General features: G+C 37.2%; 1 protein-coding gene across 9 annotated transcripts in view; it reads right to left on the bottom strand.

Annotated features, from left to right (window-relative positions):
- MARCH7 (membrane-associated ring finger (C3HC4) 7, E3 ubiquitin protein ligase) overlaps positions 1-6,329 on the bottom strand; it is a 46,572-nt gene that overhangs the window by 33,149 nt on the left and 7,094 nt on the right. For 4 of the 9 annotated variants that reach the window (XR_001360752.1, XM_005859347.2, XM_005859354.2 and 1 more), the window contains exon 1: positions 4,698-4,819. The exons of 1 other annotated variant lie outside the window; for it this stretch is intronic. The gene's annotated coding sequence lies outside the window, so the exon portion shown is untranslated. Of the gene's footprint in view, positions 1-1,480; positions 1,485-4,697; positions 4,821-6,329 lie in introns of those variants that run through there. 4 more of the 9 variants (XM_014534106.1, XM_005859352.2, XM_005859351.2 and 1 more) reach the window with 4 other exon arrangements.

The raw sequence follows: 6,329 nt of genomic DNA, 5'->3' as shown, positions 1-6,329 counted from the left end.
GGGTCGACCTCAGCGAACGTACCTCAAAACAATGTACCTCCCCTGCGCCGTGTCTCCCGTCGCCTGACTGACCGACACCCCCCACTTCTTCTAACGCCACTTCTTCAAAATAGACTCGCCCAGGCCGAAAACCGACTTCTGCGCATGGGCCACGAAGTTTCAATTGCATTGTACGTGTGCGCCTGCACGTGGTATTTTGTGGAAGAGCCACACTCAAGGGGCCTAAGAGCCGCATGTGGTTCGCAAGCTGCAGTTTGCCAACCACTGGACTAAACTATTGCAACCCACCACACTAACAGACTAACAAAAGTAGAGTATGTCCATATACAGCCATAAATAATAAACACTCTACTGTTTTTTTATTTAAAACGTTTGATAGTCGATAAAAACTTACAACACAATGCCAAGAGATAAGAATCAACGAAACCAGAAGAGACAGTCCCAATGTTTAAAAAAATGGGCTGCGGAGCCCAATGAATTAACTTGGCAAAATTGGAAAACTAGGGAATTGGGAAATAGGCTAGAAACCAATCATCCCGAATGAAGCATGGAAAAAGATGATAGAAATATGATAGTTATGAGCACAAGCTTTGAAATCTGTCCTTTACTTGGTTGTGCTTCTAGATTTAATCTCTACGCTTAATTTCTTCACCCACAAAAGGGGAATTATAATAGTATCAACTAAACAGGTATATTATGAACTTTGCTGGCACATAGTATGTATTCAGCAAACATCAGCTACTATCAAGCAATACCATCAATGTCAAAAAAAGATTTTCATATGAACAGCTTAGTAGACATTCTATTAGTTTTTTCATTATTTGAGCTTGGATTTTAACACAATTTTAAAAAAAGACTTTAAAAAAATCCTCTCTGGAGAATATTTTTTCCATTGATTTGCAGAGAGAGTGGAAAGGAGGGGGGAAGAGGGAGAGAGTGGTTACCCCGCCGCCTCCCCACATACCAGCAATTGAACCTGCAACCCAGGTACGTGCTGCCCTTGACTGGGAATTGAATTGAACCTGAGACCTTTTGGTGTGCAGGCTGATGCTCTAATCACTGAGCATGCTGGCCAGGGCAAAATAAAAAGACTTTTTCTTTAAAGTATATGAGTTTACATACAGGAAGATAATTACTAAAAGGTAAAGAAACCTATAGACCTTACTTATATAAGCACATGCATAAAAATTTGGAAAGAAATAGCTACTATTAACATGTTACTGTGTCCCTGGGTGGGTTTTGTTTCCTTCTTTATACTTAGTTTTCCAAAATTTATTTAATGTACTTGGTCTTACTTTGATAAATAAGGCAAATAGTTATTTGCAAATGAAAAGATGTGGGGTTTTTTTACAACTTATATCACAATAAACTCTATAAAGACCTCCTAAGAATAATTCTCTTTCGAAATTGCTGTATTGATGGTTTACGCTCCTTAGTAGCTACATACTACAAAGGAAGTAGTAAATATAAAATAAAGTACTATTCTAGTAAATACTAAATGGAAGAAAAGGTTAAAATCACTTCACTAAATGCAGTTTAGATAGGTAAGTATGCATCAAATATTTTTTTACTATGAAAAATTTCAAACATAAGTAGAGACAATAATGAACCTCTATGTACCAATCAACAATCTTCAACAATTAACCTATCTTGCTTTTACCATCCTCTATTTTAAAGCAAATCCCAATGACATTAAGGATGCCTGTTTTTAAAACGTTGGCAGCAACCTGTGGTAAATTATAAATCCCTCCCATCTAAGCACACAGGCCCCTTTGTATTGTGATGTTGCTGCTCTGCCCAGTAAAGAGGTGGAATCTTAATTCCACGCCTCTTTAATAAGGACTTGTCTTGTGAGATTTACTTTAACTAAAAGAATGTGCAGCATGGGGTGGGCTCAAAGGGGTTAATGGGAGGGGGGGAGAGGGGGAGGAAAGGGGGACATACGTTAATACTTTTAATAATAAAGATTACAAAAATAAAAGGATGTGCCACGTTACGTGACATTATATGGTTTGCCAAGCTGTAAGAAGTCTTATAGCTTCCGCTTTCCCTCTCTCGGATTGGTCTTGAAACCCCCATATCATAAAAGACCACTTGGAGCAAAGCCTAAATATTAAGCAACACCAATGGTCAGTCATGTGAGTGATGCCATCATGGACCTTCCAGCCTGAGAAATCTTCCAGTTGAATGGTGAACATGAGTGAACCTAGGCAAAACAAGTATACCTGCCCAAAAGGTACATAGAAGTGTAAAATATAGTAAACAGTAGTGTGTCCAAAAAGGGGCCATGCTAACCTGACTAGCTCAGGGAAGGCCTGTGTGACGGCCTTGCAAACTCGGAGAGCTAAAGTAACCACAAAGGATGGTCTGAAATTAAAACTTTTAAAACTAAAAGCAGTTTATGGTGGATAGTTATGTCCTAAGCTATCTTACCTTAACTGAGCCTGTCTATTGTCTTTGTGCATCTACGATAACATATTGTTGGAATGGCAAAGTACAATTTTCCTCCCCCACCAACGCCTCAAAGCACAGGCGCCACGCTGTTCTTGACTCATTGTGATTGAGTTATTGTTGATTGTTAACTATCCTGCACCCACCTAAGTAAAAGAAGTGTGTGTCTATCATTTTACTTTTTATCCAACCCAGGTTTCCCCCAGCTTTGCTTTTTCTCCCGCCTCCCTAATCTATCACCAATGGATTTCATGTAACCCATTTACGTCTCCTCTTTTGATTGTAATGTATACAATAAGGTGCAAAACTGCCATTCTCCAGAGCATTATCTCAAACCTTTGAAATTCTGCTTCCTAGTATTGGTTGACAGTTTGGCTCACATAAACTCACAAAAAATTCTTCACAGGTTTGAATGTTTTCTTACACTGACAGTAGCTTTAATCCACTAGATTTTGAGGTGGGTTGCTATGCAGCCATAAAGCTTCAAAATCTAAACCTAACTTTCACTTTCTTCCAATTATCATGTCAGTTTCTAAGAAAAATCTGATTCTAATTCAGGGGGTAACTGAGAATTTGCCTTAAATATCCAAGTGAGTTGCAGTTGCTGAATTACCGAAAGCACAACATTACTATACAATACATACAGGTCATGAAGGCCAGAGTTATAAAAAACAAAAACAATGTACTGTAATTGCTAATTATTAACTACAAACATAGTTAAAATTCTATTATTTATCCCTACAGTACTTGGTATATTCTTTTTTTTTAAATCTGCTTCTGGGGAAAATTTTTTTTCTCAATAAGAAATTCTCGTGTTTTATTGTTCCTAGTGAACATGGAGACATCGAAGCTAAGGGTGGTCACATGAGGAAAGCATAGAATTTTTTGGGTCTTTCAAAGACTTTTAGCTAACAAATACTTAAGACAGAAAGATAGATCCATCGTTTAAAATATATTCTTTTTTTTTAAATCTGCTTCTGGGGAAAATTTTTTTTCTCAATAAGAAATTCTCGTGTTTTATTGTTCCTAGTGAACATGGAGACATCGAAGCTAAGGGTGGTCACATGAGGAAAGCATAGAATTTTTTGGGTCTTTCAAAGACTTTTAGCTAACAAATACTTAAGACACAAAGATAGATCCATCGTTTAAAAAATAACTAGAAAAAAGTTCAATATCTCCATGAGAAAATGTGACTATGATAAGTCTACACCACAGTACTTTGAGATAATCTGTTCTCCTTTGAAGTGTATTTAAAATTCATGTCTAAAGTTTCAATCTTCATTCAGTAAGTGGAAACCATTTTAGGGTTTTTTCTGGAAAGTGAGAATTACATTCAAGTGCAATAATTATAATGGAAAATGAGAACTAACTTTTAAGATAAAAAATATGCCTTCTTTTAAAGCTGTTGACAAAAGTGGGTGTATGTAGAAGACCAGTAGGTGATTTGAAAACCAGGTGTTCAACTTATCTAGTCTAACTGGTATATCGAAGAGAACGAGAAAAACCAGCTTTGACCATGAGTTCAGACCAGAATATAAAAGTTAAAAATTAAGGTCAATAAAAATTAAACTCCAGCCAAATAACTCTCAAATTATAAGTTTATGCCCCTGCTTTTGGGGCATAAATATTTTATGATTAGCAACTGTATTTAGATATATTTTCTTGCAAAATAATGATTTGTGAGAAGATAAATTATTTCACTGTAATAGGATTCTGCATTAATGAATTCAAGTAGATTTTAGTAAGAACTCAAAATCTTACTCATTTTAAATGGTAATCATCTTAAATGTGATCAGCTGTTGATTCTTTTATTTAGATTCATTACTTCTTAAGTTTAATTTGTTGGTTAAAAATGAGGTTTAATGAAAGCCTGTGCATTTCCCAGTTTATTATTGGCACTGGCACTTGATTATTGTAATAAAGAAGTATGTATCAGCAAAGATAATCTAAAAACTATTTTTATTTGGTGCAGGGATGCAATAGCTCTCCAATCCCAACAGCAGAGCACTAACTTTGTAAAACAATACAGGTCTTTCATGGCTTGCTCTAATTTCCATTCAATTTGTTTCAGCTATGGGGAACGAACTGCCCATTCCTAAAACCATGATACCATGACTTTGCAGTTTCATTATCAAACTCTTAAGTCATCATCCTTCACATCTTTGTTAAAGCAATACTTCCTGTAAAATTTTCCCCAAGAATAAACACCCATCCTCTGTGCTCCCAAGGTACTATTATGTACTTACACTAAGATAATAGGAGTAGTTGTTTATATATTAGTCTGATGACTAAACTGTGAGCTGTTGGGAGGGCAGACGCTGTGTGTCAAGCTCATTCCTTGAAACGTGAAGCCCTCATCTAGAAACCAGTAAACAACAAACAACCTATTATCAAAAAATGTTTTACATTAAACGTGAAGCCCTCATCTAGAAACCAGTAAACAACAACCTATTATCAAAAAATGTTTTACATCATTTGATAATTTTGCACTATTACAATTATTTTCCTAAAATACAACAGTAAAGTGTGGGTAACTCTAGAACACATACCAGATGAAGAGTTTGTGAAGTGAATACAGGGCTGATTAAAAACTGGCTGCATGAGTGCCACGGATGACTTTTTATATCCAAGTTGATTATTTGAGAACTTCAAGTAAAACCTATGTGGCATGTCTAAGTAGGGGCATCTTTGTGCTTCATCTAGGAAAATAAGCTCTCTTGCTAATGTGGCAGAAAGATACATCACTTGTACTTAAATAAGTAGGAATTTTAAATTTTACTCAAGACATCTACCCAGCAGGCAAGAGTTTGAAGAAAAAAAAAACCCGACTATGCTTACATCTGTGCTATAACATAAGGCAAAATAAGAGTGGTTAAAGTTCTTACCTAAACACATTCGTAGTAGAGAACTTGTATAAGTATATATTGTGTGAAGCTGTGAGCAATCTGTGGGGGACATGACAGGCAAGAGTAGACTTTTAAGGTTATTTGGACAAGAATTCCCGAACAAGTGGAGGTTAGGTGCCAATTCAAATTGTTTGTGTCCATTGAGAATTCACTCTGCAAGCATTAGGTCCCCCAGTATTGCTGACTGCCTCATCTAAGACCCCTAAGTTACTCCTCACATCAAGTCTAGGAATTAACTGCTGCATTTCTAAGGAAATGTGAAGAGGTTAAGTAATTTGCTGCGAAATCAAGATTCATGGCCAGATCTTCTGGTACACCACTGTTCTTTCACATAATGCTGCAGAGCTGTAAATAAAATACTGACCCCAAATCATGAGGAAAAAACCTACACTGTCTGTTTTAAGTCAAAACTTCAGCCTTAACCTTACCTCTTAGCTCTACAACATTATGGATGGATAGGAGTAAGAAAAGGGGAGACTTAAAATAATAAAAATACCTTTAAAAAATCCTACAAAAATCGCGGGGGGGGGGGGAATCTTACCAAATTCAATTTCACTTGGCACGTTTACTTTTGAAAAGTGCCATAAGATACTAGTCGTGACGAATTTATTACCAAGACAGTTTCCGTACATAATATCTACATCTATACGTAGGGGGGGAAAAGTATTTTAGTATTTTTTGGTGCGTGTTCGCACACGTTCTCAAGTCCTCACTACGCAGTTTCATCAAAATGAGGGAGTGTTCTACCACTGGTGGCCTCCATATTTTTAATTCTTACGCCATTAGGTCCGTTTTTTAGACATGTCATCACCTGTTTCAAGTTGAAGGCCACACAATTGACCGCAGCCCCAAAAGAACGCCCCAGAGTCTCACGCCATCCGAGAACGGGGACGGGATCCCGACGCAAATCCTCGCAGCAGCCGAGGGGCAGGGACAGCCCCTTCGCTTCGAGGCCGGGTTGGCGGGGCCCCG

Source organism: Myotis brandtii, unplaced genomic scaffold (genome assembly GCF_000412655.1).
Source record: "Myotis brandtii unplaced genomic scaffold, ASM41265v1 scaffold125, whole genome shotgun sequence".
NCBI lineage: Eukaryota > Metazoa > Chordata > Mammalia > Chiroptera > Vespertilionidae > Myotis > Myotis brandtii.
The sequence above is the reverse complement of the archived record's forward strand: the minus strand, read 5'-3'. Positions and strand labels throughout refer to the sequence as shown.